Here is a 6,393-nt window from a genome sequence, read left to right on the forward strand (position 1 = left end):
GATCGCGCACGGCAAGGACAAGATGATTCGCCCTACTTTCATCCTCGTGACGATCATCCTTGGGCTGGTCGCCCTACAGCAGTGGGAAGTGGAAGCTGTTCCGGCGCGGGAGGAAGGTGTCCTGACCAGCATTTGGACGTCGATTTTCAGTGCTTCCGAAGAGGACGATGACGACGACGATGATGATGATGATGATGGAAAAAATTCTACCACAACCGTAGCCACTGATCTCAATAATAGTGCTGAAGAGCTGGGGGTGCTGGAGCTGAACAAAACAACGACGACGTTGTCGCCGAAGTCTGCAGCAACGACACCAAGCTCTACTGAAAAAGGTGTCAAAGTGAAGCGATATGCTAGGAATGCTCCAGTTTATTGAATGTGATGGCTTAAGGAAATAAGTAAAATTAAATAATTGTAAGAATCAGTGTGTTGTTACTATTGTATTTATATTTTTGAGCTTGAATATATCAACCCCCTGAAAAAACCGCTAGTTCTTGAAGACCACAACCTTTGGTGTGGCGCTAAGTGTTTGTTTCCACCGCATACTGTTTTGATTCTTAGTAAACGATACCATAGATTATCGTGTTTAGTTAGGCCCACATCAGCTGGTCCGAGTTTCTGAAATTTAGTAAGTTCCGATATCGTGCACCAACTCGGCTGGTTGGGTTCAACGCTGGAATACTTGCTAATCGTTCAAGTCTCCACTGCACAATGGATCCAGAGCCGCATTTACGAAGACAAAAATGTTTGTGCCTTAACCTTAAGTTTTAGATACATGGTGTCTTCGGGAAAGTTTCTTCATATTTTTCGACCTTTTTTCTCATCATTGTGAAATTAGGGTGGCCCCTCTAGTTTTGCTGATCCAAACATCTGCTTTTTAATAGTTTTATGTACGCTTACAAAATGTTCTACAAAGTTGTAAAAGAACTGGAAACCAAAAATTTTCCACAGACACCACCGACTTTGAAAAATCATAACTCAAGAACGAAGCATCGTAGACACATTTTTTTTTTGTAAAATCATAAGCAAATTTTCTCAACAATTAAAAAAAAATACAAAATAAAAATTGTTTTCCACAAAATTTTCCACTGTTGAGGAAAATTCGTTGGAAAAGTCGGGAAAACTATTTTTGTAGTCCGGAAAAATTCCCAAAAAATATATTTTTGAAAGTAAATTTTATAAGCTTTATTCTGTAAAATTTCAAGATGTGGTTTTTCTCCGTTTTCCTGAGTTATGACCAATTCTGTGAAAATTGTCCAGATGTGCCGTTTTCTTTGAAAAATCATAACTCAAAAACTCCACGATGCTGGAGACAAATTGTCTTAATGAAATCATGCGCAATTTTTTTCAGCAAAAAGAAAAAGCGACACAAAATATGTTCTCTACGAAATTTTCTACCGTTGAGGAAAATTACAAAGAAAAGATGGAAAAACTTTTTTTGGAATCCGGATTTTTTAACTTTTAACTCAAATTTTCAATATGTATTTTTTCTTTGTTTCTCTGTTTTATTCTTTTATTTAACCTACATTTATTTATTAACAAATGCTATCGTTTATTTTTTCATCCGGCAAGACTGCCTTTGGCTCATAGCACTGGACGATTTTCTTTTTCTGATATTTTCAAGAGGAAAGCAAACTTTATTTAGGGTAATTCGCCAATTGTTGAACACTACCCAAATGTTGAACAGTTTTTGAAATTGATATTATAAATTTAACTTAAGTAGTTTCCCATCAACGTAAACGTATGATCTAGATGCGTATACATGTGTGTCATGATATTGCTTTAATAAACTTACAAAATTATACATATTTTACGTAAAAAATATCGATTGAAAATTTTGTACCGCTAATGACACGAAAACTGCACAATTCTTAAGATTAATTTTAAGAAATTGCTGTTACAAAATAAGCTTTTCTGGCAAATCGACCACAAATATCGAAGTCACACCATAGTTACAATAACTGGAAGGATGTCCTTAACAGTTTAACATTGTTTAAAATCACATTTTCATTGTAATTTCATTTGAAAAAAAAAAATATTTTTCTTTTCACACTATCATTATGCAGCTAAGATCCAATTGTTGAACACTAGAATAACCTACGATGTTTGCATGTCTGTAAGATATTTTTTTTTATCACTTCTCCTTTTTCAGGAGCGATCCACGGCTTTTCAAAGTAATTCAGGGTCGTTCCAGGGGTATTCTAGGGAGTTGACTGGGTCCCTTGGGTTTCCAGGGGTATTTCAGGGGCTTTCGAAGGCGTTCTTTTCTTCTGTCATTTTCGCTTCTAGTCAAATCTTTTCAGCCATTTTTTGCATTTGGTTCTGTTTAAAACGATTTTCAGTCCACTAGACCTCTCTTCAAATGGGAAGCGATTCCTTGGGAACGTCCATAAATTACGTCACGCTTTGAGGGGGAGGAGGTCACAGGAGTGTGACGACCCGTACAAAAAATCAGAGGTCCCATACAAAAAGTGTGACATAGGAGGAGGAGGGTTAAAATGGACAATTATTGCGTGACGTATTTTATGAACGCTCCCTCATTTGAATGAATTGTCACTCAAATGACTAACTGGGCGCAAAACACGAAAAACCCGGAAAAAATTCCGGCAGAGTGAAAAAATATTGGATGTCGGGCCAATGTCGGATCAAATTTTATCAAATGTTGGACCACTGTTGGACCCACATCGGATAACTGTCGAGTCTATGTTGGGTTTGGTGCCCAAAATAAAAACAGGTGAATGATAGGTTTATGTCGGGTTATACGTCATCAATTACGAACAAAGCTTCAACCGTTCAACAATTAGCGAGAACCGTCCAACATTAGGATGAGCAAGCTAAAGGAAGCGTTCAACATTTGGGTTACAGACTTCCCATACAAATGTTCTATTTTCTCTTAGAAAATGGAATTTAAGGGAATACAAATCCATTGGACAGTATAAGGTATAAGTAGATCTAGACGTTCACTGGATATTTTTCAACTTAAGTGGAATTATGCACGGAAAAACAAACGAAAACAAAAATGCCAGTACTAACCGTTCAACAATTGGCGAATTACCCTACTAAGTTTTCTGTTATATCTGAAAACTCACTAGCAAAAATGCTTCGTATCTTTTGGAATGAATGAATGATATTTTTTTGTTCCAGCAATTGGAACAAGGTTACAAAATCTTTCCTGGAATATTTTTTCAGCCTCTGAATAATCATCTTCTGTTGCAAAAATAAATTCCCAGTCTTTCTTAAATTGGTCTTTTACTTTTTGTGATGCAGCCCAGTCAAAAAATTGTTTGGCGTTGTTAATTTCTGCTGACTTTCTGATACTAGCATCTCTAGCCATTCGCTAAATATTGCCACCAATACCATCACACGGACCTTTTCCATGTGAAGTCGGAAAAAAGTGCCATTCTGCTTTTATTTGAAAATCATTTTCATGGTTGCACACATTTTTAAAATTGGATTTATTTTTGCATTGCTCTCCACAACCGTCAGAAAGATAAATTATTTTTTCGAGCTCTGGAAATTTATTTTTCAATTTTGAAATTAATTTTGTTTAAAAAGCGTAAACTGATGTCGTGTTATGCTTTTTAATATCAGCTATCACAACGATATTTAGTACTTTTGTAGAAGATTTTTCTTTGTAAAAAATGACGAAGGGATGTATTGTTACTTAAGTAACAATTATCTGTACTATTTTCACATACAAGTTGTTTTATCAAAAAATCATGCAAACACATACATTCATTGCCGAAGAATCCTTTGTATAAACGCACTGTTTTGGTTTGAGTTTCCAGAATGATGTAAATGAAACAGATTCGTTTTCGCACGCATGAGATTCTAAATATTGTTTATACAAAGTATTCAAAGGAGCAAGCAAAAGTCGTTTTTGAAAATTTTGGCGAGTACCGTTGGGTAACTTAATGGATATTGTATTATGCCTCTCAAGAAAAATCAGAATATGGCGATTATCTGCCTCTGGCTTCTGATATCAGCGCGACAGTCACTAATCATAACAGCGTCACCAGATTTAAAAGTATATAATTCCACTATATGGGGTTTGACAGCAAGAACACTCATTCCACTAAGCTACTCTCGCCGTTCGTCACAAATACATTCAAAAACATCTGTCACTTCGCGAAACCCACGTGCTTTTGTTTTTGGCGGGAACACTTTTTCTTTTGTTTTGCCTTGCGACTGTCATGCGGCGGTATGCCTTGCGAGCGTACGACCGCCGCAGGACTCTAATAAAAGATAAGCGCGACAATATCTTTCAAACCAGGAAATGGCCGACTGATATCATCCCTGAGATAGAAACCAACAACTTTGTCTTGTAGATCTGGTCCATGAGACGGTCGCCCTGGTTTTGACAATGGTTGAATTCCCAAATCATATTTTTTTGATTCAGTTATAACGTGTTGAGAAGCGGTATCAAAATGCGACTTTATTTTCCCGCATGACCAATTTCTAGGAAGTATTCTAAGAAGCTCAATTTGTTTTCCAGTTTCAGCATTTAAAAAAGCTGAATTCAAATTTAGTAAAATAGAATTTAAGTCCTCTGTTGCGTCAGTAAAATTACTCGGAAACCATGATTTTATTTTATTCATAATTTGTAAGAACATTTCTACAACAGTAGCGTTGCGAAAATTACTACTTGAAGCATCCAATCGACACGATAGTTAAAAAAATATTGGCTTTTTTCTTCAAAAAATCACTTTTTTTCAAAAAGTCATATCTCAAACAGGAGCAAATGAATTTTCAATCGCCGAATTGCATTGTAAAGATCGTACTCTGTTCTATTGATGGTGAAAAAATTGTGAGTACCTTTTTTGTTTGAAGCTTTTTATTGAATTTTGAAAATACGGTTTTTACATAGAAAATCAGTTGTAACTCTTAAAATCGATAAGATACAAATGGTGTCTTTGACAATATTGTGGGTTTTTAGATGCTCTGAAAGTGCTCAGAACAAAGTATAGCGAAAAAATCAACGCATAAAATTATAATGAATAAAAACGGATTTTCATATGGAAAATGAAACAACTCAAAATTTAAATCGTTTTTTGTTAAATAGATCGAAGTAACCATGCCTGAAAAGTTTGAACTTGTTTATATTCTATATTCCGTCAATGAACTCAACTTGAAACGTAGGTTTGAGCTCATTTCCATCAATCAAATTTTAATTTTATCTCTTTAATTCATGGATACCGAAAATGTGAATCACTGCCCAGGTAACCACTAAGCACTGATATAAGCGGTATAGAGGCACTTCAGCAGCTTTTCAGTGCCAACAGGCTCAAAGAAGGTTTTCAATTGCTTATTGGCCTTGTAAATCGTAAGCATTGAAATAAGCCGTATATGGGTATATAACGCTATCTTGTAGTGCTTGTTAGCCCTGTGCTTTCAAGCCTAGTTAGACAGCTGTCGCTGTCAGTGCTGTTGAACGGCTTGTCTTACATGACATTTGACATGACATCCATACCAATCAAAATAAATTTCAATCAAACTAAACAGTTTCTCTCGATGTAGGATTGGTAAGAGATACCAATCGGTTGATTATACCGTGGTTGTCAACAACCGATAGAGTCAAGATACTAGGAATCGTGTTGACAAATTCTGTTCGCTTGATGTCTAATTTCAACTGGGACCCGCTAATCACCAAATTTGCTCAGCAATTATGGATGCATAAAATGCGCCTGCTTTCTTTGCATCAGAAAATTATACTTCTGAACAGTTTTGTTAGTTCCAAGATTTGGTACGTTGCATCTGTTGTTCACATCAACAAGTGCCACATAGCTAAATTAACTGCATTAATAGGGTCATTCTTGTGGTCAGGTAGCTCAAATCGAATTTCAATCAATCAATTAGCTCTGGATGTTGAGGAAGGTGGCTTAAAGTTGCAGCTCCCAGGATTCAAATGTAAAGCACTACTGTTAAGTAGACACTTGAAAGAGGCAGATTCAATGCCTTTCTACACGTTATATTTAGAAAATGTAGGGAACCCTCCAAATATGAGAAACATTCCTTCAAATTGCCCTTGTTTGTAATCATTAGTGCAGGAATATAGTAATTTACCAGAACAAGTTAAGGAAAATCCAAGATCCAAAATGATAACAAGTTCCCTACTGGAAAAAGTAGCAACACCAAAAATCATGCAAAAGTACCCAGAAATATCATGGAAAATAGTTTGGCACAATATTGCCGCAAAGACGCTCAGAAAATCACGCACCGTACTCTGATGGTCTCGATGCAGCTTGCAGATACAGCAACATGATTACACTGCACAGTGGCTGATTTCGTCATTTTAGCGCGCTTAATTAATAACTTTTTTACTATGAAGTTTAGCGTCATGGTGTCTTCGGGAAAGTTTTTCACTATAATAAGGAGCTTCTTTTGAGCTTCTGT

This window comes from Aedes albopictus, chromosome 3, assembly GCF_035046485.1.
Source record: "Aedes albopictus strain Foshan chromosome 3, AalbF5, whole genome shotgun sequence".
NCBI classification, from domain to species: Eukaryota; Metazoa; Arthropoda; class Insecta; order Diptera; family Culicidae; genus Aedes; species Aedes albopictus.